At 38.5% G+C, this 27968-nt stretch overlaps 1 long non-coding RNA gene across 1 annotated transcript in view; it reads left to right on the top strand.

Annotated features, from left to right (window-relative positions):
- LOC129622399 (uncharacterized) overlaps window positions 1–27529 on the top strand; it is a 137441-nt gene extending 109912 nt beyond the window's left edge. The window contains exon 4 of the long non-coding RNA XR_008699960.1: window positions 27261–27529. This is a non-coding gene — a long non-coding RNA (uncharacterized LOC129622399). The remainder of the gene's footprint in view (window positions 1–27260) is intronic.
- Window positions 27530–27968: the final 439 nt, after the last annotated feature.

Raw genomic sequence — 27968 nt, forward strand, 5'->3', positions numbered from 1 at the left:
CATTTATTTCACAAGAAGAAGTTTGTTTCTCCAAATCTCTCTCACCTATTTCTTTCCTTTCCCCACACCCATCCCCTATGGCAATCAGCTGTTTTATTCCTCTTTATAACTCTATTTCTTTTTTGTTAAGTTTGTTCATTTGTTTTGTTTTTTTAGTTTTTTGTAAGTGAAAGCATACAATATTTTTCTTTGTCTGGCTTATTTCACTTAGAATAATACCTTCTATATTGTTGTAAATGGCAAGTTTCATTTTCTTTTATGTATGAGCAATATTGCATTGTATATATGTGTGTATACAGACACACACACACACACACACACACACACACACACACACACTGTCTTTATCCATCCATTTATTGATGGGCACTAAGGTTGTTTCTATATCTTGGCTGTTTAAAATGATACTGCAGTAAGCATAGGGATGCATTTATCTACTTAGTGTTCTTTTCTTCATGTAAATCCCCAGCCTAAGTCATGTGGTAGTTTTGTGTTTAATTTTGGGGGTTGGGGGATTGCTGCACTGTGTTCCATAGTAGTTAAATCAATTTATATTCTCACCGGAGTGCACAAGAGTTCTCTTTTCTCCACATCCTTCCAAACGCTTATTTGCTGTCTTTTTTGACAATTGTCTTTCTGACAGGTTTGAGATGTTATCTCATTGTGGTTTTGATTTGCATTTCTCTGATGATTAGTGATGCTGAACATCTTTTTGTGTCCCTGTTATCATCTGTATGTCTTCTTTGGAAACATTCAAAGAATCTTTGACTTATTCAGATCTTCTTCCCTTTTTAGATCAGGTTGTTTGGTTTATTACTATTAAGTTGTATCAGTTCTTTGTAAAATTTGGATATTAAGCCCTTGCCAGATACATTGTTTGCAAATATCTTCTCACATTTAGTAGATGGCCTTTTAATTTGATTGATAATTTCCTTTGTAGGGCAAAAGCTTTTTAGTTTGATTAGGTCCCATATGTTTGATTTTACCTTTTGTTTCCCTTGCTGAGAAGACAAAAAAAAAAAAATAATAATAATAATAAGAGTAATGTCAAAGAGCTTACTGCCTATATTTTCTAAAAGTTTTATGATTCCAGATCTTATATTTAAACCTTTAATTCATTTTGAATTTATTATTCTGCATGGTGTAAGGGAATGTCCAGTTTGGTCTTTTGCATGCAGCTGTCCAGTTTATTAAAGAAGTTATCTTTAGTCCATTTTATATTCTTGCCTCCTTTGCCAATTTGTAGATGGATTGTTGCTGTAAGTGTGAGTTCGTTTCTGGGATATCTCTTCTGTTCCATTGATCTGTGTGTCTGTTTATGCCAATACTATATTGTTTGATGACTGTAGCTTTGAGGTATAGTTTGAAATTTAGGAGCATGATACATCCAGCTTTGTTTTTCTTTCTTAAGATTGTTTCTCTCAGGCAATCACCCTGGAATCTTGTCCTACCTACCACAAGGCTGTTACCACTCCTGGGATACTCTGGATTCTGTATAACTGTGTCAGGAACCAGCCCTACCCACCAGTGGGCCAAAACACAAGCTACAGTGCCTCTAGGATTCTGCAACTAGAAAATGTGGGACCTTATTCCACCTACCATTGAGTAAGCACTAACTTGGGACTCCATGGATCCCAGATTTACCAACCAGCAGTCATGGACATCAGCCAATACCAGTTCTGAGACACCTTGGATCCCTCAGCAATCCAACCCTGGATCCTGCCTTATTAGCCAGTGGGCTGATACTTAACTTTGGGACACCCCAGACCCAACAGCCAACCATGTCAGGAACTGGTCCCACCTACCAGATCCAGGACTCCAATCCTTTAACCATCTACCCTGAACCTGGCCCATTAGCACCTGGCTACCTCCACACAAGGTCCTCCACACAAGCCAGGACCTGGTAAACACCTGGATGGGGCCAGCCCAGAAATCAATCTTCTACAACAGAAGGATCCACACATCACATAGAGGGGGCACCCATAGAGCATATAGATCTGGTGACCAAAGGAGAGTGTGTTGCTGAGATATATAGAATAACATCTATGAAGGGCCACCTCTCAAAAGTTTGGATTGTAACATACCTACTAAATACATAGAAATAAAAAAAAAACCTTGGATTTTCTATTGACCAAATATTTCCCTCATATTAGTGTCTCAGGACTTCAGAATGGTCTTAGGACTTCTCTAACAGGATGCTGCAAATTGAAAGGACTCTCTCTCTTTTTTTATTATTAAAATAGTGATGTTGGACTTCCCTAGTGGTTTAGCAGATAAAAATCTCCCTGCTAATGCAGGGGACATGGGTTCAATCCCTGGTCCAGGAAGACTCCCTTTGCCATAGAGCCATAACTACTGAGCCCAAGTCCTGAAACTGCTGAAGCCCATGAGCCTAGAACCTGTGTTCCCACAATAAGAGAAGCCACAGGGATGAGAAGCCTTTGTACTACAACAAAGAGTATCTTCTGCTCACCACAACTAGAGAAAAAAGCCTGCATGTAGCCAGGAAGACCCCATGCAGACAAAAATAAAAACAACTAAATTAATTATAAAACAAACAAACAAAAACAGTGATGTCCTCTCCAGCTCTAGTCTTCTGCACTCCACTATTTTTCAGTTGTGAAGTGAAATACCTTCAGAATCTCTTAGTGCTTAGAATGTCATCTAGCATGATAAGATGCTGCTTGTTCAATGCTGGATTACATATCTGGGGAGGAAACATGAAATCACTGAATGCAGGAGGTCTCTCTACATTCTTTATAAAGTAGAGTTTATATCCCCCATTTAAAGAATACAGGTTAAAATGAACAAAAAACTAAGCACATTTTATCTTCAAAATAGAGTCTTACCTAAATGAATACTTAAAGAGATAGTTTAAACCATGAAATTTAAGGCACTGATTACTTTTTACTTTATAAAAGATTCAGCCAGGTAGAACTATGTAACTTAAACTAAAAATAAACATCATTCTATTAAATGATTATGTTAACAGTTAGCTATGAACATTTATTTTACCTGATATAAGTATCTGGAGCAAGTAGTAAGTGAATGAAATTGATCACTCAAGGCCACCACATTGCTTATTAGCTATTCCGTGGATTCCTTTACTAATGCCTCAATAAACCCCAGAAATTGAAGAAAATTCCAGACTATTTAGCACTAAATGTTCTCAGATACTATGATTTATTTTCACTGAAAATAAATGGTGAATAATCAAATGTATCCACATAAAAATTGCTCTATGAGTATAAGTAGAAACCCATTGTAGTATATTTTTGGGAACATTTATCTTATAAAGTAAGCATATATGGAAGGAAAGATAGACAAGTAAGATTAGATGGGTGCATGTGTAATTCACTGTATTTTCTAGAATAACTTGGGTACCAGTCTGTCCCAGGAAACTTTTATTAGCCAACAACAACAATTTAAAAGCCCAATATTGTAATGACTATAGAAATTTCTGATGAATCAAAATATAATTAGATTTCTTGCATCCTGTTTACCAGGGTGTCTATTGGACATTCTGTGTGTTTTTGCTTCTAACATTATACCAGGGGAACATTACCATGAAACTACTGGAGCCATTGTGCCCACATACTCAAAAGTTCCTTGAAGTTTACATCATGCCAAGGCAATCATTAGTCAATAACTGACTGATGCAGGGTCATGAAAACCCCCTCCTTGTTTCTAACCATGGCCAACACTGAGGCATAGTTTATACCCTAGAGCTATTCTAAGAGATCAGAATGAGGCTTTAAATGAAATCAAACCTTTACTGGGTTTCTTCCTTTTTTTTTTTTTTTCTTGGTTCCTTTATACTCATAAAAATTTTTGCTTGGAACATTTACTTAATAAACCCAATGCATACTAATCTTCATCTCGGGACTTGCTTCTGACATGTCTCTTTCATGTGCATTTGTTTTAGGCAGAGGGAACTCAGAATGCAAGAGAAGGGAGAGGATCATAGAATGGCATGGCAACTATTTTTATCTACCCTCTTAATTTGGAACCCCAAAAGATTTCAGCATCTGGAGGAAGACACTTCTTGCTCTTTGGGCTCCTTTTTGAGATTCTGAATAATGTCCACAATGAGTTGACAAACTATGGGAACATGTTAGGGAAAAGGGAATTATCCAAATTTTTATGGCAAGCTCAGTAATATTTGGAATACCTCAAGGATTGTTGGCTTTAAAACAAGAGGAGTAAATAAGCTCATTAGCATTTATAATACAGGGTGTTGGCAGTAGAGACAATAGTAGGTATCATAGGAACAGTTAACATGTTCAGACTTGTTCATGATCATATGAGACAACATACACAGTCATCCCTCTAAAGCACAGTCAGAGCTTATGGATCACCAGAGAGAATAAAATTCTTATACCATTGTAAAGGTGTCCTCACTTGATTAGGATACACTCAGGTTACACATAGTGAGTGAAGTCTCTCAGTCATGTCTGACTCTTAGTGACCCCATGGACTGCAGCCTACCAGGCTCCTCCGTCCATGGGATTTTCCAGGCAAGAGTACTGGAGTGGGGTGCCATTGCCTTCTCCACAGGTTACACATAAGACCTAGGTATTTCTAAGAGACCTTATATTTCTTTTCAGTGTTGTTTGTCATCAGTCATGTGCTACTCTTTGTGACCCCATAGACTGTAACTCACAAGGCTCCTCTGTTCTTGGAATTTTCCAGGCAAGAATACTGGAGTGGGTTGTTGCCATACCCTTCTCCAGGGGAATGTTCTGGCCTAGGGGTTGAACCCGGGTCTCCTGCATTGCAGACAGATTCTTTATCATCTGAGTTACCAGGGAAGCACAGTAATGCCAAGCATAATATTAGGTGAAGAGATGACATTAAAAAAGAGATGACATTCCTTTCTCTAGGGGATCTTCCCAACCCAGGATTGAACCCAAGTTTCCTGCATTGCAGGTAGATTCTTTACTATCTGAACCACCAGGGAAGTGGCAACATTAATAATACTAATAGCTAATACAACACTGAGTTTCTCAAAATTATTATTTGTTGACCCTTATAGCAAATTTCCTGGGTATAATAAGTCTCATATATTTTGCCCATTATAGAGATGAGGGAATGAGATTGAGACATGTTTAAAGTGGCATAGCTATTATATGATAGCATATATGCTTACTTTATACTTAATATGTGAGAATTTGGCTAGATGACTTTCCAAACCCTTTAAAAATCTAAAATTTTATAATTTGGCAAAATGCATAATCCTCTCCCAATTTGAGACACTTCATATTTCTGAAAGGGGAAGGTATTCAGGCAGGACATCCATATAGAAAACATTGCAATAGATCAGGTGATCTATTGAGAGATGATAATATGGATCACAATAAACTGTGGAAAATTCTGAAAGACATGGGAATACCAGACCACCTGACCTGCCACTTGAGAAACCTTTTTGCAGGTCAGGAAGCAACAGTTAGAACTGGACATGGAACAACAGACTGGTTCCAAATAGGAAAAGGAGTACGTCAAGGCTGGATATTGTCACCCTGCTTATTTAACTTATATTCAGAGTACATCATGAGAAACGCTGGGCTGGAAGAAGCACAAGCTGGAATCAAGACTGCCGGGAGAAATATCAATAACCTCAGATATGCAGATGACACCACCCTTATGGCAGAAAGTGAAGAGGAACTAAAAGCCTCTTGATGAAAGTGAAAGAGGAGAGTGAAACAGTTGGCTTAAAGCTCAACATTCAGAAAACGAAGATCATGGCATCTGGTCCCATCACTTCATGGGAAATAAATGGGGAAACAGATGAAACAGTGGCAGACTTTATTTTGGGGGGCTCCCAAATCACTGCAGATGGTGATTGCAGAAATGAAATTAAAAGACGCTCTCTCCTTGGAAGGAAAGTTATGACCAACCTAAATAGCATATTCAAAAGCAGAGACATTACTTTGTCAACAAAGGTCTGTCTAGTCAAGGCTATGGTTTTTCCAGTGGTCATGTATGGATGTGAGAGTTGGACTGTGAAGAAATCTGAGTGCTGAAGAATTGGTGCTTTTGAACTGTGTTGTTGGAGAAGACTCTTGAGAGTCCCTTGGACTGCAAGGAGATCCAACCAGTCCATTCTAAAAGAGGTCAGTTCTGGGTGTTCATTTTAAGGACTAATGCTGAAGCTGAAACTCCAATACTTTAGCCACCTCATGCAAAGAGTTGACTCATTGGAAAAGACCCTGATGCTGGGAGGGATTGGGGGTAGGAGGAGGAGGGGACAACAGAAGATGAGATGGCTGGATGGCATCACCGACTCAATGAGTGAGTCTGAGTGAACTCCGGGAGTTGGTGATGGACAGGGAGGCCTGGCGTGCTGTGATTCATGGGGTTGCAAAGAGTTGGACATGACTGAGCAACTGAACTGTACTGAACTGAACTGAATATCTAAATTACTGAGCAAGAGTTGCAAAAGGAGAAGAGAATACTTAAAGGATTCAAAGTATATTTTAAAAACCTGAACTGCACAACAATTCATATATTCTTCTTAAATGATGCAGTTTTTTTTTTTTTTCCAAGTATCAACTTTCATCCTTTCTGCATTAGCCCATGTCATCTTTCTGTACTCTGCTAAGAGTTTGGTGGGTGTACTTCAGAGAGTATTTTCTCTTTCTTCTCAATGAAATACTGTAAAGAATGGGAAATATTTTTATTAACAAGATCATATTTACTGATTTTAAATATTATATCTTTTTCACTGAGATTTTCACCCCAATCCTGAAAGAGTTGTCTTATACTTAGTATTCTATTCTATACCATTATTGAACCATTTCCATATTTATACATGTTATTGATCAAAAAATGTTTTAAGGAGAATTTTTTTATGATTTGTGGAAATAGTAGTACTGTGTGTATGTGTGCTCAGTGATGTCTGATTCTTTGTGACCCTATGGGCTGTAGCCCACCAGGCTCCTCTCTTCAGGTGTTTTCCAGGCAAGGACACTGGAGTAGGTTGCCATTTCCTTCTCCAGGAACTCTTCCCAACCCAAGAATCAAAGTATCCTGCATTTCATGGATTCTTTACTGCTAAGTTACTGGGGAAGCCCGGAAATATTATTATAAAATAATAAAAGTATCATTAAAATAATATTTAAGGTCCCCAGTTCCCCCTTTTGTGACAAATGAAGGAATCATCTGCATGTATCATAAATAATAGTCTCATTCAACTGTGTTGGGACCTTTGGGACAAAAAAGAGGCTTTTATATCTGCTCCTCCTCTCCAGGTGCTGATTCATCTGAAGTGAGATTGAATCAAAATAGTAGTCTACTTTTAATCTTATTTAATTTTTATATTTAAACATGTGAAGATAGTATTGATATGATCTTTCATGATGATTGCATCAGAACAAAGTCATAGAAATTTAGCAATGATATTGAAAATTTTTTATTCTTTCCATTATTAAATTATTAATTGAAAGGTTTCCTTTCTTAATAATTTAGTGTTTATACACAAAAGTTCTTGTTCCACAGTTGAGAAAGAAAAGCAATTCCTTTAAGAGCCACAGATGTTAAAGGCTGGAGTTTGTCTTGGGATAATCTCCTAAAGTTAAATTTATTCCTTCTAAGGAAAAGCACTAGATTCAGCTTCAAAGGTGAGTTGAATTCACTTCCCATAAAAATGGTACTATAAGTTTTTATTTACCCACTCCAGTAAACCATTATACAATTTCCTATACTTTTTGTCTTTCCAATCTTGGTTACTTTGAGTCCATTCCATTGTACATTCGGAGAAGGCAATGGCAACCCACTCCAGTACTCTTGCCTGGGAAATCCCATGGATGGAGAAGCCTGGTAGGCTACAGTCCATGGGGTTGCAAAGAGTCGGACACGACTGAGTGACTTCACTTTCACTTTTTACTTTCATGCACTGGAAAAGTAAATGGCAACCCACTCCAGTATTATTGCCTGGAGAAACCCAGGGACGGGAGCCTGGTGGGCTGCCATCTATGGGGTCGTACAGAGTCAGACACGACTGATGTGACTTAGCAGCAGCAGCAGCATTGTACATTCTCAGTAACATCTTCACTCTTGCATTGGAGCATGTTTTCTCTATTACTAAAGCTCCTTTATGCTGTAAGAATGTATTTTTCCCCCCTCTGAATAGTAGATTTTCTTCATTTTCAGGTTTTCCCTGGATCTTGTGTATTTCTTATTTGATATCAGTCTCTAGTTGGACACGACTGAACGACATTCACTTTCTCTACTTTTACCATTAGACTTTGCTCTATTTGTCCTTTTCTGCTTTTTATTTCTACTGCTCTTCCTTTGGGTTTGATATTCACAATTTCTTAATAAATGATCTTATTGGAAAATCAGTCAGCATTCCGTATAAAATCACATACTAAGCAGTCCTTATTCAGGCTATCTAATAAGCAAATTCCTTGTCCAGTTTGTTGAGACAAGGGTCAGGGAAGTTTCTATGATATTTCTTTTCTCATGTGAATGATATAGGAATCAGGATGTTTAAAACTCTGTGACCTTTACAGTATATTTTGTTTATTGAAAAACTAGCCCCAAAAGAATCTTGACTTAATGTGTCTTGGTTCAGTTCAGTTCAGTCACTCGGTCATGTCCGACTCCTTGTGACCCTGTGGACTGCAGCATGCCAAGCTTCCCTGTCCATCACCAACTCCCAGAGCTTGCTCAAACTCATGTCCACCAAGTCAGTGATTCTATCCAACCATCATATCCTCTGCCATCCCCTTCTCCTCATGCCTTCAATCTTTCCCAGCATCAGAGTCTTTTCTAACAAGTCAGTTCTCCACATCATGGAGCCAAAGTATTGGGGTTTCAGCTTCAGCATCAGTCCTTCCAATGAACATTCAGGACTTATTTCCTTTAGGATTGACTGGTTTGATCTCCTTGCAGTCCAAGGGACTCTCAAGAGTCTTATCCAACACTACAGTTCAAAAGCATCAATTATTCATTGCTCAACTCACTTTACAGTCTAACTCTTATATCCATACATGACTACTGGACAAACCATAGCTTTGACTAGACAGATCTTTGTCGGCAAAGTGATGTCTCTGCTTTTTAATATGCTGTCTAGGTTGGTCATAGCTTTTCTTCCAAGGAGCAGGTGTCTTTTAATTTCATGGCTGCAGTCACCATCCACAGTGATTTTGGAGCCCCCCCCCAAATTAAGTCTGTCACTTTTTTCATTGTTTCCTCATCTATTTGCCATGAAGTGATGGGACCACGTGCTATGATCTTAGTTTTTGATTGTTGAGTTTTAAACCTCTTATCCTTATCCATCATAGGGCAGACCAAATGAAATCCACAATCACAGAAAACTAATCAAACTGATCACATGGACCACAGCCTTGTCTAACTCAGTGAAACTATGAGCCATGCTGTGTAGGGCCACCCAAAATGGATGGGTCATGGTGGAGAGTTTTGGAGAAGGGAATGGCAAACCTCTTCAGTATTCTTGCCTTGAGAACTCCATGAACAGTATAAAAAGGAAAAAAGATGTATCTTGGTAGGCATCCCTAAAGAGATGAGGTCCAAGTCAAGTCCTAAAGGATAAATAGAAGTAAAAAAAAAAAAAAAAATAAACAACAGGGAAGCCATGGTGGGAAGGATATTTCAGAAAATAATTCAGTTCAGTTCAGTTCAGTTCAGTCACTCAGTCGTGTCCGACTCTTTGCAACCCCATGAATCACAGCATGCCAGGCCTCCCTGTCCATTACCAACTCCCGGAGTTCACCCAGACTCACATCCATCAAGTCAGTGATGCCATCCAGCCATCTCATCCTCTGTCGTCCCCTTCTCCTCCTGCCCCCAATCCCTCCCAGCATCAGAGTCTTTTCCAATGAGTCAACTCTTCGCATGAGGTGGCCAAAGTACTGGAGTTTCAGCTTTAGCATCATTCCTTCCGAAGAAATCCCAGGGCTGATCTCCTTCAGAATGGACTGGTTGGATCTCCTTGCAGTTCAAGGGACTCTCAAGAGTCTTCTCCAACACCACAGTTCAAAAGCATAATTAATTGCTATGAATGTCTATTCTCTTATATGGCAAATGCATCTGTCTCCTATATTGAAGTTAAGTGAAAGTCACTCAGTTGTGTCCGACTCTTTGAGACCCCATGGACTGTATAGTCCATAAAATTGTCCAGTCCAGAATACTGGAATGGGTAGCCTTTCCCTTCTCCAGGGGATCTTCCCAACCCAGGGATCCAACCCAGGTCTCCTGCATTGCAGGTGGATTCTTTACCAGCTGAGCCACAAGGAAAGCCCAAGAATACTGGAGTGGGTAGCCTATCTCTTCTCCAGCAGATCTTCCTGACCGAGGAATCAAACAGGGGTCTCCTGGCATTGCAGGTGGATTCTTTACCAACTGAGGTGTCAGGCAAGCCCTTAATCTAGTTCAGCATATAATCTTAGAGATACCTATGTTAAGCAGTGACTTGGTGTTCTTGAACAATATCAAGGCTACAAAGTACAAAGAGCTTTATTTGGGGTTTTAAGAATTGCAATTCAGGAGACACAAATTCAGGTAATACCAAAAAATATGTTCTGGGGGAGAGAAAGAGTTAGAGGCAAAAATCCAAAGATTACTTGAGAATTATGATTGACCCTAGTACAAGAAAGAAATATTTGTTTTTAAGAGATAGACTGTGCTGTGCTCAGTCACTCAGTCCCATCCAATTCTTTGCAACCCCAATTGACTGTAGCACACCAGGCTTCTCTGGGGGATTTCTCAGGTGAGAATACTGCAGTGGGTTGCCATTTCCTTATCCAGGGGATCTTCCGAACCAGGATCAAACCCACGTCTCTGGCATTGCAGGCAGATTGTTTACTGCTTAGCCACCAGGGAAGTCCATAGGTACTAAATGCCCGTTAGCAAAAATATAGATAAACTAACATGCTAAAATCAATCCCAAGATTTATAGCAGAATAGTCTAAAATTTTTATGTACTATTAACACATAATGATTTTTAAAATTTTTGTTTATTCTTTGTAATTGTTCTTTCCCGAGACATAATCCTCTAGGAGAAACAAAAATTTGAGTTGATCATGCATCACAAATATTGTCTTTTTATGGATAGATATAACTATATCCCCCATGGCTTCCCTTGTGGCTCAGACGGTAAAGAGTCTGCCTGCAATGCAGGAGACCTGGGTTCAATCCCTGGGTCAGGAAGATCCTCTGGAGGAGGGAATGGCAACCCACTCCAGTTTTCATGCCTGGAAAATCCCATGGACATAGAAGCCTGGTGGGTAACTGTCCATGGGGTCCCATAGAGTTGGACACGACTGAGAGCCTAACACACACAACTATATTTCCAAGTCATTACTTGAGAATAAACACAACATTTCAAATAAGATGGCCTGTTTATATCATCAAAAGTTGAGAAAAAAAAGAAGTAAGACCAATGAATCACAAGTAATAATTAGTAAAAGTTTATTGTGCACACACTAAAAAGAGTTTATAAACTGGGAGCACTCAAATCAAGACACATGTAATGTGGTGAACTGCCGAGGTCCAGCCCCAGCTGATCCAGGGTATTCGAAGGAGAGACGGCTAGGCGACCTATTCAAATGTTAATTAGAGATAATAAAGAGTAATAGAATGAGGATAGCTCAGTAGGAAAATTCAGTGGAGAAAAGAAGCTGAGTGGCTTGGTTTACGCGGAAAATCAATATAACCCGTGACACCAGGTTAGCTCTGACCACGGAGGCCGCAGGTGCCCTCTCGAATAGCGGAAGGTGCCCCACCTTAGACACCTTCTCGAGTGGGTCTTAGAAGCCCAGGCAAATAAATGGTCGCAGAGGATATCCGCGCTCCAGATGGACACTCAGCTGGAAATTAAAGGGAGGAATGACGTGGGGAGACCAAGCGTTGGTGAGCAAGGCCCATAGCTTTATTTTCAACAGGGGCTTTTATACCCTAAGTTACACATAGAGGATAATAGGGGATGCAAAGTCAGCAGTCTTTGATGCTTATCAAAAACTAGGGTTTCTTTCCTGCTAATTTATCGTATACAAATGGTTTAGGTGATTTACATCATCTTCTGGCCAGAAGGCCTATTAACATTTTATGACTCTTGACAAGGACTTATCAACAAAGACTTATTTTCTCTAAGAGTAATTATTTTAAGGTTTGGCGCCATCTTCCGAAGATAAAATTGCATTCCTATAGGGCGGATGTGTAATGGGTTTACAAAGGAAATAATTTATTACCTTAAGGGTCTAAAGTTACTAACACCAAGGCCACCAGTTATTTTTTCTACATACCAACTATATTAATTAATACACATTCAAGGATACAATTCAGGGGATGTGAAAACTTGGCAACAAACATTGGCTCATCAATGAAATCTTTTACTAGTTTTATTCTGACAGTTTCTAACTCTCTGAGAGGCTCTAAGCTATTTGACTATCTTAGGCTTCCCTAGCCTCTCGAGGCTGGGAGACTGTAAACAATCGTATGCATAGCTGTAGGTGTCCGGGTAAACTTGTCAGGCAAGTTAGAGAGCCATCTGAGGGGTTTGGATTTAAACACTCCTAATTGCCCAGGAACTTTATTAATTGGAGCGGTAAGTTAACTCTTTGACAGAGAGAGTGAGATGGTGGTGGGGGACAGCCCCCAGTAAAGTCAGAGGTGAGAGCACAAAGCAATAAAGTAGGCAGACTCTGGTTTTTTGGGGGTAAATGCTCGAGAATATCCGGGGGCACTCCCGAGGCTCGATCCCGCCTTTGCGTATGCCGAGCCTCCTTCCTCATGACCTTTGTCACGAGTGGAATGTCTCTCACCGGCTCCCGGCAGTGAACAGTTTATATATATTGTATAGGCTGTGACTGTTCTTCAAATTGGTTTGAATTTTAGAATTTTATTAAAGGGAATTGGATAGTAGTTACCTTGTATCAGTTTGGGGGAAGAGTTTAAGTTTCACTTTTCATTGTCAGAAGCATAAGCAAGACAAGTGACCCAAATCAAGTTAGCTTCACCTGTCTTGCAAAAGTTTTTTAGCTAAACTGGTTCTATCTGCTCAGAGAATTTTTAAGTCTGATCTCCACTTGTGTTTGACTTTAACAATACTAATTATTTTTAATGTAATGTTGTCTTTCAGCTTTGTTTCATGCTGTCTTAAATAACTAATTAGCCTATGAATTTCAGCAAGAACTTTAAATTCCGTGAACTTCAAATTCTTCGAGATTTGTTGAACTGAATTATATAAGATGCATTAAGACTTGACTATCCCATAGTTCTAGGAACTTTTTGAAGATTAATTATGAAGACTGTATAATGTGACAAATACTGAGTGAGTTTTAATGAAATAAATATTTACCAAGTGTCTTGTGAGCGGATTGAATTTATAAGGTATTACAAATCTGGTTTCTACAATTTAGCTCAGATGGTAAAGACTATTCCTTCAATGTATGAGTCCAGAGTTTGATCCTTGGGTTGGGAAGATCCCCTGGAGAAGGGAATGGCAACCCACTCCAGTATTCCTGCCTGGAGAATTCCACGGACAAAGGAGCCTTGAAGGCTACAGTCTCTGGGGTCGCAAAGAGTTGGATGCAATAGAGCGACTAACAAACACTTGTGAAAAGTGAGTCACTCAGTCATGTCTGACTCTTTGGGACCCATGGACTGTAGCCTGCCCGGCTCCTCTGTCCATGAAATTTTCCAGGCCAGAATATTGAAATGGGAGCCATTCCCTTCTCCAAGTGATCTTCCCAATCCAGGGATCTAGCCCAGGTCTCTCTCATTGCAGGTGTATTCTTACCATCTGAGCCACCAGGGAAGAAGACTTTTGTGAACTAATTAAATTTATAATGTAGTGCGAATCTGGTTTCTACAATTTTAGATGAAGAAATATGTATATATAGAGAAATGATCAACAAAAAGAGAAATAATCAGAAATAAAAGTAAGCTTGATAAACAAATGTTGCAGGAGTTAAGGAGAAAATGTTCCAATATAGACAGAGCAGTAAACAAGTACTAAGAGGCAGTCCACTATGCTGTGTCAAAATTTTATTATCTGAACAACGACAATGAGCCAACTGAGATGACCTATTTTACAAAACAGGAGCAAATTAAGTATCTCTGTACTTTATCAAATAACTCAGATATTTGGTCACCAAAATATCTGGATGCATAGCTGATGATTTGTTTCCTATTCCTACTATAGTAAGTAAATAAATTAATATAAATGTCCTCAATATTAAACAAGATCAGTGTATTTTTGTCACATCTTCAGTTCTTTCAGTTCCATAATTTTAGTTCTGATAAAGAAAAAGATGAAGGAAAGAGATGACAGCTCTTTGTGGAATAGAAGGATTTTCCTATCATCCTAATTATAGAACTGTGTGAAACTGAATTACTTTCTAGGTTCTTCGAGTAAATCTGGTAGGAATATTAAGCTTAAATTAGCCTTTTCCTTGAAACTCTCTTATGCCCTTTCTGGAATAGGAAAGAGTAAAGAATTTCAACTCTCTCATGACAAATACATACAAAAAGGCTATGGCTTTCTATCTAAGAATAGGAGGAAGTCATAAGGTCTCCAGGCACTTGACTGAAGGTTAATTAATCAGTATTTGTATTCATTTTCACAGCTATATTTTTATTTGCTACCAATTGGCTTAGCAGATGGTAAGGACTAGAAATCTGGTACATCTTGAAAAATAATCAGATCTCATCAAGTCAATTAGTTTTAGAAACTACATTAGAAATTCTTTGCTGACTTAAGGAGAAACAGTTTACTAATAATGTTTGTTCTGGGAATAAAATTTGTGCCCAAAACATTTCTTCTCCAGTTAATTCCTGCCTGCTTCTCTACTCCCACATGTCTCTGCACATACCCTTCCACATACACACACACACACACACACACACACACACACACTTGGTGGTGGAAATAAATAAAAGCAGGGATGGTGTAGTGGTGGTGGTTTAGTCACTAAGTCATGTCCAACTCTTTTGCAACCCTATGGACTGTAGTCAGCCGGGCTCCTCTGTCCATAGAATTTTTGAGGCAAGAATACTGGAGTGGATTGCCATTTTCTTCTCCAGGGGATCTTCCCTACCCAAGAATTGAACTTGTGTCTCCTGCTTCACAGGCAGATTCTTTACCATTGAGCCACCTGGGAAGCCCCGAAGACAAGATATTTTCACCTACATGAAAATTTAACAAGTTAGCCTAGTCTCAGGCTAGGAGAAGTCACCAGAAGCTGATTTGGCCCACTTTGGCTCACCCCAATGACTGAAAACAAGTTTTTCTTCTTTTAAAGGAACATACACACAAACACATGGAAGAAAAAGAAAAGTGAAATCCCAAAGCAGTGGAAAAGTACAAGTAGAATAACAGGATATATACTCCAAAGGAACCAGTTAGTCTACTGTCAGCAAACCCAAGGTGATTAATATTAACACCACAAAAGGTAGACTTTTTTAAAACAAGAGGAAAAAAAAATGATCTGAAAAAAATTTAAATGTTAAAAAATTCACTCTCTTCAAAGTTATTTGATAACCAATTAAATAAAAAGATTTTGACAAGAGTTGAATTCTTTAATGCCCCTGTTGGTAGCAGGTCAGAGATAGGGCCATAGAATTACTAGAATCCTTTCCTAAGGATGCCTATTTGCTAATGCACAAAGATACAAAAATACTAAAGACCATGAAGGCAATGCCAAAAATATAAATATATACAATAGAATTAGAGACCAATTCTTTATGTTAAATAATTTTTATTGTTGTTGGTTTTAGATAGTATTAATTTATATATTTATTTATAATGTACATGCTTTAAAAATAGTAGTATTTTTTAAAAACTTCTACATTAGGTGGGATTCTAGGGGGAAAATATAGTGAACAAAAACATACTAAAATCCTGGCTTTATAGGGTTTACTTTGTATTGAGCTAACTGATATTAAACATTAAACTCAAAATGTAGTGTAATATAAGGTGATGACCACTTGAAAAAAAATAAAGCAGTGATGAGGGATAAGGAATTTTAGGAAAGGATAGTTGTGCCTTTATATGGGTTGGTCAACCTGAGCCAGGATCCAAAGGTTAAGGAGAGAACTATATGGGGAAGAAGAAAGAGTAGTTGAGAGGACTAAAGTAGTCAGTCTTTGCTTGAGTTGTAACAGAGAGATAATACTGTACAGTGAGCAAATCGAGTAAAAAGAATGAAGAAGACAAGATGATGCAATGGTATGTAGGTAATAGCAAGTGAAATGGGAGGAATTTTGAAAGTTTTTAGCAGGGTACTCCAAGTCTTTTCCTATGAGAATAGATTGACAGGGACAAAAGCTGAGGCATGAAGAGTACTGGAAAAGTCTAGACTTTAGATATAAATTAAGAAGTTATAGGAAACATGGGTATTAATGACACCTGACAATATTTGATTATAAGGTAATAGTTTTACCTGATCTTCCAGGTAATAGTTGTTTTTTTTTTTTTTTTTTTAAGAGATGATCAACAGTGAGACACAGTTTAGTAGCTCTTAGACTCTTGAAAATAAGTTTGAAAACCTCTAGCTGTCTGTGAAGAAATGTAAAGAATACGATCTGTTCCCTGAATTTAATTTTGCAATGATGTATTTTCTGTTATCTTTAAACAAAAACTTGAAAAAGCCTAGTAAGTTGATCCATATCAGGCATGACCATCACCTGGGAGCTTTTTAGAAATTTGGAATCTGGTACAGCATCCAACATCTACTAATTTTCATTAATGTTAAAGTTTGAGCAACAGTATTCTCTGTGGATTTCCTTGGTGATTCAGTGATAAAGAATCCTCCTGCCAATACAGGAGAGGCAGGTTCAATCACTGGGTCAGGAAGATCCCCTGGAGAAGGAAATGGCAACCAAATTTAAGCATTCTTGCCTGGGAAATCCCATGAACAGAGGAGCATGGCAGACTAAAGTCCATAGGGTCGCAGAAGAGTTGGACATGACTTAGTGACTAAACAACAACAGCTCTGTCTATAAAATTAAATTTATAAATTAAAAGATAAGACTGATTATGACAAGAGAACATAGGCTCCCTGGATCCTTTACATTCATTTCTGTGTTTGATTGTTTCTGATGACTTTTATTTCCTTAACAAGATAATAACCACCTTGACACAAGCTTATCATAATCATAAAATAAATAGAGATAGGGACTTTGCTTTGCTTATTGATGTGTCCACAGTACCCAGAATAGTTTCTTAGCCTAAGTAGGTGCCAAGCTTTGAATTAAGTAATATTTTTGCATATACCTCAGGCTTACTGAAAGTTCAAACCAACCAGACACAAGAATGCACAGAAAAATGTGAAATGAAATTAATTGAATAGACATTGGCAAACAACATTTGTCTTGCTTGCTCCAGAAACAGACACTTACTTTCTCAAGCTCTTTTTATGTGACATTTGCTTACAGTCAGCCAAAGCTAGACATATGGTCAAACTCAAAAATAAGATGCAAGGTCATAGATACCATCTCCTGATTATGGAATCTGAAATATAACTAAATAAATGATATAGTGAAAGGATGAGACAAAAATTTTAAGCTATTAGGTCAACTTGATTTATCAATATTCTGTGCTAGATCTTTACTTACTTCATACAGAATTGATTCACAGTCATCACAACCTGAAGTATTTTCTACCAACCCTTCCAAACTTTGCTCAAATATCTGCTTCATAAAAATTCTTCTGATCACCCTAGCAAAAATTAATTTTTCTCTGTTTTATATGTCTCCATGTTACTTTCTTTATATCTGTAATTTAGTATTCCATCTTATACATCATTTTAGTTAGTTCGGGACACTCCTGGCCTTCTATCCCAGCCAACCAATACTGTAAAATCCAACAAGTTGCCAAAATATAGAAATTTCTAATTGATAGAGCTTTTCAGAGGGAGATTCTCTAGATTGTTATAGGAAGGAATGGAGGGGGATAAAATATGCTTATAATTTCTATCCTTCCTCTTTGATTTTAGAAGGCCTTATGGAAATCCTGTTTACCCAAATTTATTTTGGAAGCAGCATCTCAAATCAAGGGTTACAAACCCATGGTGCTCACACAGACTCTGAGCAATTGCTAATTTTGTCACATCTTGATTTCCCAAGATGCTACTATGTGACACAGTTTGTATGCTACCTCCTCCTCTTCTTATCAGTTTCCCTGGTTTCCCAAGCATACTTCTCATTGGGATGAACTAAAATTCATTTCCTTATAATTAAATGCATTTGAAATGAAGTTCACCAAGCATGAAAATTTCTCCAATCTTCTGTAAACAAAAGCCCAATAATGAAATCTGTAAGAAGTTCTTAACTTTAAACACACAGGTCAAGTGAGTGAGCTTTAAAATTATTTTTAAAAGCACTAAAGTTTGAGGCAAATTTTTATATACTATTAAAACATAGGGAAATATTTGTTGAAGTGAAGTTATATGAAAATTCTGACTCATGAAAATAAGCCATCATTAATGCCAATAGATATGCACTGACTATTGACATTATTGGCGTATCTATTGGCAATAGATATGCATTGACACTAATTGCAATAGATATGCATAGAGATACCAGACACCTTACCTGCCTCCTGAGGAATCTGTATGCAGATCAAGAAGCAACAGTTAGAACCAGACATGGAACAACATACTGGTTTCAAATTGGGAAAGGGATATGTCAAGGCTGTATACTGTCACCCTACTTATTTAACTTATATGAAGAGTATATCATGTGAAATGCTGGGCTGAATGAAGCACAAGCTGGAATTAAGATTGCCAGGAGAAGTATCAATAACTTCAGATATGCAGATGACACTACCCTATGGCAGAAAGCAAAGAGGAACTGAAGAACCTCCTGATGAAAGTGAAAGAAGAGAGTGAAAAAACTGACTTAAAACTCAAGATTCAAGTAACTAAAATCATGGCCTCGGGTCCCATCATTTCATGACAAATAGATGCGGAAACAATGGAAACAGCATGTTTATTTTGGGGGGCTCAGAGATTAAAGTGTCTGCCTGCAATGAGGGAGACTGGGTTTAATCCCTAGGTCAGGGAGATCCCCTGGAGAAGGAAATGGCAACCCACTCCAGTATTCTTGCCTGGAGAATCCCATGGACGGAGGAGCCTGGTGGGCTATGGTCCATGGGGTCGCAAAGAGTCAGACACGACTGAGCAACTTAACTTTTAACTTTCAAAATCACTGCATATGGTGACTGCAGCCATGAAATTAAAAGACGCTTACTCCTTGGAAGAAAAGCTTGACTAACATAGACACCATATTAAAAAGTAGAGACATTACTTTGCCGACAAAGGTCCGTCTAGTCAAAGCTGTGGTTTTTCCAGTAGTCATATATGGATGTGAGAGTTGGACTTTAAAGAAAGATGAGCACCAAAGAATAGAGGCTTTTGAACTGTGGTGTTGGAGAGGACTCTTGAGCGTCCCTGGACTGCAAGGAGATCAAACCAGCCAATTCTAAAGGAAATCAGTCCTGAATATTCATTGGAAGGACGGATGCTGAAGCTGAAGCTCCAATACTTTGGCCACCTGATGTGAAAAACTGACTCTTTGGAAAAGACCCTGATGCTAGGAAAGATTGAAGGCAGGAGGAGAAGGGGATGACAGAGGATGGGGTGGTTGGATGGCATCACGGGCTCGATGGACGTAAGTTTGAACACGCACTGGAAGTTGGTGATAGACAAGGAAGCCTGGTGTGCTGCAGTCCATGGGGTCGCAAGGAGTCAGACATGACTGAGCGACAGAACTGAACTAAGCCTGGTTCTGCAGTAGAGAATAGAAAACTGAGTATGCTAAGTCGCTTCAGTCGTGTCTTGGATTCTCCAGGCAAGAACACTGGAGTGGGTTGCCATTTCCTTCTCCAATGCAGGAAAGTGAAAAGTGAAAGGGAAGTCACTCAGTCGTGTCCGACTCTTCTCAATCCCATGGACTGAAGCCCACCAGGCTCCCCCATCCATGGGATCCTCCAGGCAAGAGTGCTGGAGTGGGGTGCTATTGCCCTCTCCAAAACTGAGTATGAACAGGCATTAAATTAGCTACATCTACTATAGACAGTGATGACAGCTGTTATCTGTTATCACAAAGGCAACGATGAACATCTATCTTAATATCTGTTAACTTATCCCTCCAAATCTAAAACTTGCTCAAGTCACTTATGTGATTATATATCTTTCTCCATCACTGACGAGAAACCAAAATGGATTGCTAACATCCTCATTCATAAAGGTGCTTCTTTCATTAAGGGTATTTATATGGATTAGACTCAGCTGAGACAGACCATGGAATTATATTCAGTGCCATTTGGATAGAAATAAAAGCAAGTTAATCTTGTTCTGAAATCAACCCTTGCTTTAGCACGTATCCTAAGATTTAGTTTAGGGTTTGACTATTTTTAAATTTTATTTTTAACTAAAGAAACTACTCTTGTCTTTCAAGGGACCATACTTAATGTTGATAATCACAGGAACACAGATGTAGTGCAGATGAATACTACTTTACTAGGTCATCCCCAAATCAGAGATGAGCAATCAGAATGATAGGGCTTTATATATCCAGCAAGTCTACCATCACACTGGCAGAACTGGAAAGAAAGCTCAGATTTTCTGATTTTACATTAGTGTCCTTTGTGATATTAAACAATTCTAGTTGAGGATCTAATTATGCAATAAAGGTCTCAGAGAGATGGATAAGTGTTCTTCTATCATGTATTGAAATTAACCCATCTATTTGAATTTTCTTTCTGGAGTTATTTCTCCATTGATCTCCTGTAGCATGTTGGGCACTTATCAACCTAAGAGTTCAACTTTCAGTGTCCTATCTTTTTGCCTTTTCATACTATTCATGGGGTTCTCAAGGCAAGAATACTGAAGTGGTTTGCCATTCCTTTCTCCAGTGGACCACATTTTGTCAGAATTCTCCACCATGACCCGTCTGTCTTGGGTGGCATACACAGCATTGCTTATAGTTTCATTGAGTGGGACAAGGCAGTGGTCCATGTGATTAGATTCATTAGTTTTCTGTGATTGTGGTTTCTGTCTGCCTGCCCTTTCTCAGCACCTACCATTTTACTGACGTTTCTCTGACCTTGAATGTGGGGTATCTCCTCACGGCCCCCGCTCCTGACCTTGGACGTGGGGTACCTCCTTTTGGCCACTTGCTGCTCACTGCTCTAGCGCCGGGCAGCCACCATTCATCCACTCCAGTGCCACGCAACATGTTACTGGAGATCAGTGGAGAAATAACTCCAGAAAGAATGAAGAGATGGAGCCAAAGCAAAAACAACACCCAGTTGTGGATGTGACTGGTGATGGAAGCAAGGTCTGATGCTGTAAAGAGCAATATTGCATAGGAACCCGGAATGTTAGGTCCAGGAATCAAGGCAAATTGGAAGTGGTCAAACAGGAGATGGCAAGAGTGAACGTTGACATTTTAGGAATCAGCTGACTAAAATGGACTGGAATGGGTGAATTTAACTCAAATGACCATCATATCTACTACTGTGGGCAAGAATCCCTTAGAAGAAGTGGAGTCAACAAAAGAGTCTGAAATGCAGTACTTTGATGCAATCTCAAAAACGCCAGAATGATTTCTGTTTGTTTCCAAGGCAAACGATTCAATATCATGGTAATCCAAGTCTAAGTCTTGACCAATAATGCTGAAGAAGCTGAAGTTGAATGGTTCTATGAAGACCTACAAGACCTTCTAGAATTAACACCCCCGAAAGATGTCCTTTTCATTATAGGGGACTGGAATGCAAAAGTAGGAAGTCAAAAAGCACCTGGAGTAATAGGCAAGTTTGGCCTCAGAGTACAGAATGAAGCAGGGCAAAGGCTTACAGAATTTTGCAAAGAGAACCCACTGATCATAGGAACCACGCTCTTCTAAGAACACAAGACTCTACACATGGATATCACCAAATGGTCAACATCAAAATCAAATTGATTATATTCTTTCCAGCCAAAATGGAGAAGCTCTATACAGTCAGCAAAAACAAGACTGGGAGCTGACTCTGGCTTAGATCATGAACTCCTTATTCACAAATTCAGACTTAAATTGAAGGAAATAGGGGAAACAACTAGACCATTCAGATATGACCTAAATCAAATCCCTAACGATTACACAGGGGAAGTGGGAAATAGATTTAAGGGACTAGATCTGATAGACAGAGTGCCTGATGAACTAAAGACAGAGGTTCGAGACATTGTATGGGAGACAATGATTAAGACCATCCCCAAGGAAAAGAAATGCAAATAAGCGAAATGGCTGTCTGAGGAGGCCTTACAAATAGCTGTGAAAAGAAGAGAAGCAAAAAGCAAAGGAGAAAAGGGAAAATATACCCATTTGAATGCAGAGTTCCAAAGAATAGCAAGGAGAGATACGAAAGCCTTCCTCAATGGTCAGTGCAAAGAAATAGAGGAAAAAAATAGAATGGGAAAGACTAGAGATCTCCTCAAGAAAATAAGAGATACCAAAGGAACATTTCATGCAAAGATGACCTCAATAAAGGACAGAAATGTTATGGACCTACAGAAGCAGAAGATATTAAGAAGAGGTGGCAAGAATACACAGAAGAACTAGACAAAAAAGATCTTCATAACCCAGATGATTACAATGGTGTGATCACTCACCTAGAGCCAGACATCCTGGAATGTGAAGTCAAGTGGGCCTTAGGAAGCATCACTACCAAACAAAGCTACTAAGGTGATGGAATTCCAGTTGAGTTATTTCAAATCCTGAAAGATGATGCTGTGAAAGTGCTGCACTCAATATGCCAGCAAATTTGGAAAACTCAGCAGTGGCCACAGGAATCAAAAGGTCAGTTCATTCCAATCTCAAAGAAAGGCAATGCAAAGAATGCTCAAACTACCAAAGCATTGCACTCATCTCACATGCTAGAAAAGTAATGCTCAAAATTCTCCAATCCTGGCTTCAACAATACATGAACCATGAACTTCCATATATTCAAGCTGGTTTTAGAAAAGGCAGGGGAACCAGAGATCAAATTGCCAACATCTGCTGGAGCCTTGAAGAAGCAAGAGAGTTCAAGAAAAACATCTATTTCTGCTTTATTGACTATGCCAAAGCCTTTGACTGTGTGGATCACAACAAATTGTGGAAAATTCTTCAAGAGATGAGAATACCTGAACACCTGACGTGCCTCTTGAGAAATCTGTATGTAGGTCAGGAAGCAACTGTTACAACTGGACATGGAATGACAGACTGGTTCCAAATTGGGGAAGGAGTGAGTCAGGGCTGTATATTGTCACCCTGTTTAATTAACTTATATGCAGAGTACATCATAAGAAACTCTGGGCTGAAGGAAGCACAAGCTGGAATCAAGTTGCCAGCAGCCTCAGATCTGCAGATGACACCACCCTTATGGCAGAAAGTGAAGAAGAACTAAAGAGCCTCTTGATGAAAGTGAAAGAGGAGAGTGAAAAGTTTGGCTTAAACCTCAACATTCAGAAAACTAAGATCATGGCATCCAGTCCCATCACTTCATGGTAAATATATGGGAAAAGAGTGGAATACTTTATTTTTGGGGCTCCAAAAGCATTGCAGATACTGACTGCTGATATGAAATTAAAAGATGCTTACTCCTTGGAAGAAAAGCTATGACCAACCTAGACAGCATATTAAAAAGCAGAGACATTACTTTTTCAACAAATCTCCAACTAGTCAAGGTTGTGGTTTTTCCAGTAGTCATGTATGGATGAGAGAGTTGGACTATAAAGAAAGCTGAAAGTGAAAAGAAAGTGAAGTTGCTCAGTCGTGTCCGACTCTTTGCAACCCCGTTGCTAGTAGCCTATCAGGCTCCTCCATCCATGGGATTTTCCAGGCAAGAGTACTAGAGTGGATTGCCATTGCCTTCTCCAGGGGATCTTCCTGACCCAGGGATCGAACCCAGGTCTCCCGCATTGCAGGCAGACGCTTTACCATCTGAGCCACCAGGGAAGCAAGACCAAAAGAAAGCTGAGGGCTGAAGAATTGATGCTTTTGGACTGTGGTGTTGGAGAAGACTCTTGAGAGTCCCTTGGACTGCAAGGGGATCCAACCGGTCCATCCTAAAGGAGATTAGTCCTGGGTGTTCAGTGGAAGGACTGATGTTGAAGCTGAAACTCCAATACTTGTTCTACCTAATGGGAGCAACTGAGTCATTTGAAAAGACCCTGATGCTGGAAAAGATTAAAGGTGGGAGAAGAAGGGGACAACAGAGGGTGAATTTATTGGATGGCAGCACCGATTCACTGGACATAAGTTTGGGTAAACTCCAGGAGTTGGTGATGGACAGAGAGGCCTGGCATGCTGCAGTCCGTGGGGTTGCAAAGAGTTGGACACTACTGAGCAACTGAACTGACCTGATTTGAATTTTATGGGCAAATATTAATATCACACATGGATAATGTGTGTATAATAAGTGTCTTATTTGTTTTGTGCTTCCCTTTACCCCTATATCCTTATGAAGAACTGTTTTCAATATCTAGGCATTTTACAAATAAATGTGTTGACTCACAGACTGGTATAGAATAATTTGAGGTGTAATAACTATCACGTAGTCAGACAGAATAAAGACCAGACTGCTTATTGTTTAAATATGTTGACAAGTTTTAAAATAATGATTTTCTGTGACTAAGGACAAGGGGTCCAGAAGTTATTCAATTTAGGACTGCTTCTTACTCACTCTGTATCCTTGGCTTACTTAGTCTTTAAATCTCCTAATATTTTAGTGTACTGCCCTACACAATGAAAGCAAAAATGATACCTACCTCCTAAACTTGTATTGGTTTATAACATGAAGGCTATGGTTTTTCCAGTGGTCATGTATGGATGTGAGAGTTGGACTGTGAAGAAAGCTGAGTGCCGAAGAATTGATGCTTTTGAACTGTGGTGTTGGAGAAGACTCTTGAGAATCCCTTGGACTGCAAGGGGATCCAACCAGTCCATCCTGAAGGAGATCAGTCCTGGGTGTTCATTGGAAGGACTGATGCTGAGGCTGAGGCTCCAATACTTTGGCCACCTCATGCGAAGAGTTGACTCATTGAAAAAGACTCTGATGCTGGGAGGGATTGGGGGCAGGAGGAGAAGGGGATGACAGTGGATGAGATGGCTGGATGGTGTCACTGACTCGATGGACATGAGTTTGAGTGAACTCCGGATGTTGTTGATGGACAGGGAGGCGTGGCGTGCTGTGATTCATGGGGTCGCAAAGACTCAGACACGACTGAGTGACTGAACTGAACTGAACTGATTATATGTAAAGCACTTGTAACTGTGTATGCTACATAAATAATAACTCAATAATAATTAGGCATTATTATGATCCTAATTGAAAAGCCCAGGGGAATTAAAGTTATTTTATTTAACTGAGTTGGAAATGATATTTTTCCATATGCTTTTTATTAGCTGTCATATATCTTTTTATGAAAATGTTTTTTACTATCAGAATTTATAAAAGTTCAAAAAGTGCAGAAATTATAAAAGTTCAAAAAGTGCCTACAAAAAATTATGTAGTCCTTTAAGTTTTATGAAATTTTGCCATGAATAAATATTTTCTAGAGCTATAACCACTATTTAACATTAAATGTAAAAGTTTTGAAAATATAATAGCCTTAAAACTAGAAACTAGGGTCAGTTTTCTAGCATTGTTATTCAATGTGGGACCTGAAAATGTGTTTAAAGATAAAGAACAGTTGTAGAGCTGTGTTGTTGAGTTAATTAAATTTTCAAAGGGTAATGATAACTGTTAATACAGAGTAATCAGTAATTCAAGAAAATAGAGGAGAGCTAACAAATGTGATTACAGTACTAATGGTTCATAGTAACCAAATTTTCATTTACCTTCTGTAATTATCCTTCCCATTCTCATTTCTTTCCCTTTCCTGGAAATGGCAACCCACTCCAGTATTCTTGCCTGGGAAATCCCATGGATGAAAGAGTCTGGTGGGCTACAATTCATAGGGTCATAAAGAGTCAGACACAATTGAAGTGGCACACAACACAGTATGTAGGCAGCTCCCCCTTTTCTTTGATCCTCTCTTTTAATATTTTCCCATTTTTTATTTCATTCTCATACTTTTAATCTTATCACCTATTCTTCTGTAATTATTTTGCCATCCATTAATACACTGAAAATAGCAAAAAATTAGTATTAATATTTTTAAATGTTTGTTTTTGTATTCACAACTTTGGAATTGAGATACTATTGTGTGTATATGTCTCATTATAAATGATTTCTTATATTTCTATTTGACTTCTCATTTCCAAAAGACCTATGGACTCATGTCATATATAACCTCCTCAACAGGTAAATTCTAAATTCCCATTTAGAGTGAAGGTAATTTTAACTTTACTAGTTTTCTTAGCTATCTTGATTACTATTCTTACTCTCACTTCTAGAGTAAAGGACTGTTGTGATGTTCATTTGCCCTTCCCTCTAAAACCTAGGAGGTAATATTTATAAAGTAAATGGTAATTTCCTGTATCTCTACTGTTTTTTGATCCTTTTCCTCAGGGGTCAGTAAAACACATTGTCAAATGGATTTTCTGAGGCCTCCAAACCTAAAGTTTTTGCTTTTCAAAGAACCCTTTGATGCTGTTTTGGTTTATGAATGTAAATGGCATTCTTGATCTATGTCACTATTCATGCCTGGTTAGACTGCCATTAACTTTCACCTTTATTGTAAACTTTCATAGAAAGCCACATGGAGGTGATACATCAATTTGAAAATAGTTAATTAGCAGCCTGCTTCTCTTTGCAGTTATCTCCAGGAAGGTCATACATGTTAACGGACTTATTCATATGTCACTAAAACTAAGATAAAATTTAGTATGATAATTCTATTCCAATATGGACTTTAGTTTTTTGCTTAATTTGTTCAAAATGAAAAATGCATGTGAGGCATCAAATATTCAGTTTATAAACTTAATAGTAAAAAGTGCATATTTAAACTTTGTGGGGAATATACCAAAGAGCCACTTTACTCCTCCTGCAACTAAAATAACTTGGAGAAAAATTAGTATTCCTATAGAAATGGTTATATATATATATATATATATATATATATATGTTTCGGAAGCTGGATATGGTATACTATTCAACCTATAAACAATGGAATTTTAAACATAAAGATGTATACTTAGGTGAGAGGGTGATATACTTCATGAAGAATAAGGAAAAACTCTCATGAATTTAGCATATAATAGTGAAGGAAGTTGACACAATTAGCACAGACAATAACCAATAGTGTTCTATGTTTTCTATGTTATTAAAGCAATGCCGGAATTGCTTCCCCAGTGGCTCAGATAGTAAAGAATCCGCCTGCATTGTGGAAGAACTGGGTTTAGTCCTTGAGCTGGGAAGATCCATTGAAGAAGGGAATGGCTACCCACTCCAGCATTCTGGCCTGAAGAATCCCATGGACAGAGGAGCCTGGAAGGCTACAGTCCATGGGGTCCCAAAGAGTCAACATAATTGAGTGACTTTCACTTTCACTTTTCATATATTCTCAAGTGCTTAATAAATTCACTGTTTTGTTACGTATCAGATAATTTTAATTTAGTGCTCTTAATGGTTAATAAACTCCTTATAAGTTTTTCTAATTTTGGTTAGTCTTTTAGGGCATAAATTGGCTCAAAAGGGTGGAGCATGAAATAAATTCATAAGCATAGCTTTAGAAGAAATGACAAGATGACTTAATACAAGAACTATTTCTAAAATCACTGTCGGTGCTAAGACTTTATCATTTGAAAAAAATTTATTGGAGTAGTTGATTTATAATGTTGAGTTAGTTTCTGCTGTACAGCAAAGTGAGCTGGTAGTTCTTTTTAGTCTCTAAGTTGTGTCTGACTCTTTTGTGACCTTGTGGACTGTAGCCCACCAGGGTCCTCTGTCCATGGCATTTCCTAGGCAAGAATATTGAAGTGGGTTGTCATTTCCTTCTCCAGGAGATCCTTCCTGACCCAGGGATTGAACCCATGAT

The sequence above is a fragment of the Bubalus kerabau genome, chromosome 11, assembly GCF_029407905.1.
Source record: "Bubalus kerabau isolate K-KA32 ecotype Philippines breed swamp buffalo chromosome 11, PCC_UOA_SB_1v2, whole genome shotgun sequence".
In the NCBI taxonomy this organism is placed as follows: domain Eukaryota; kingdom Metazoa; phylum Chordata; class Mammalia; order Artiodactyla; family Bovidae; genus Bubalus; species Bubalus kerabau.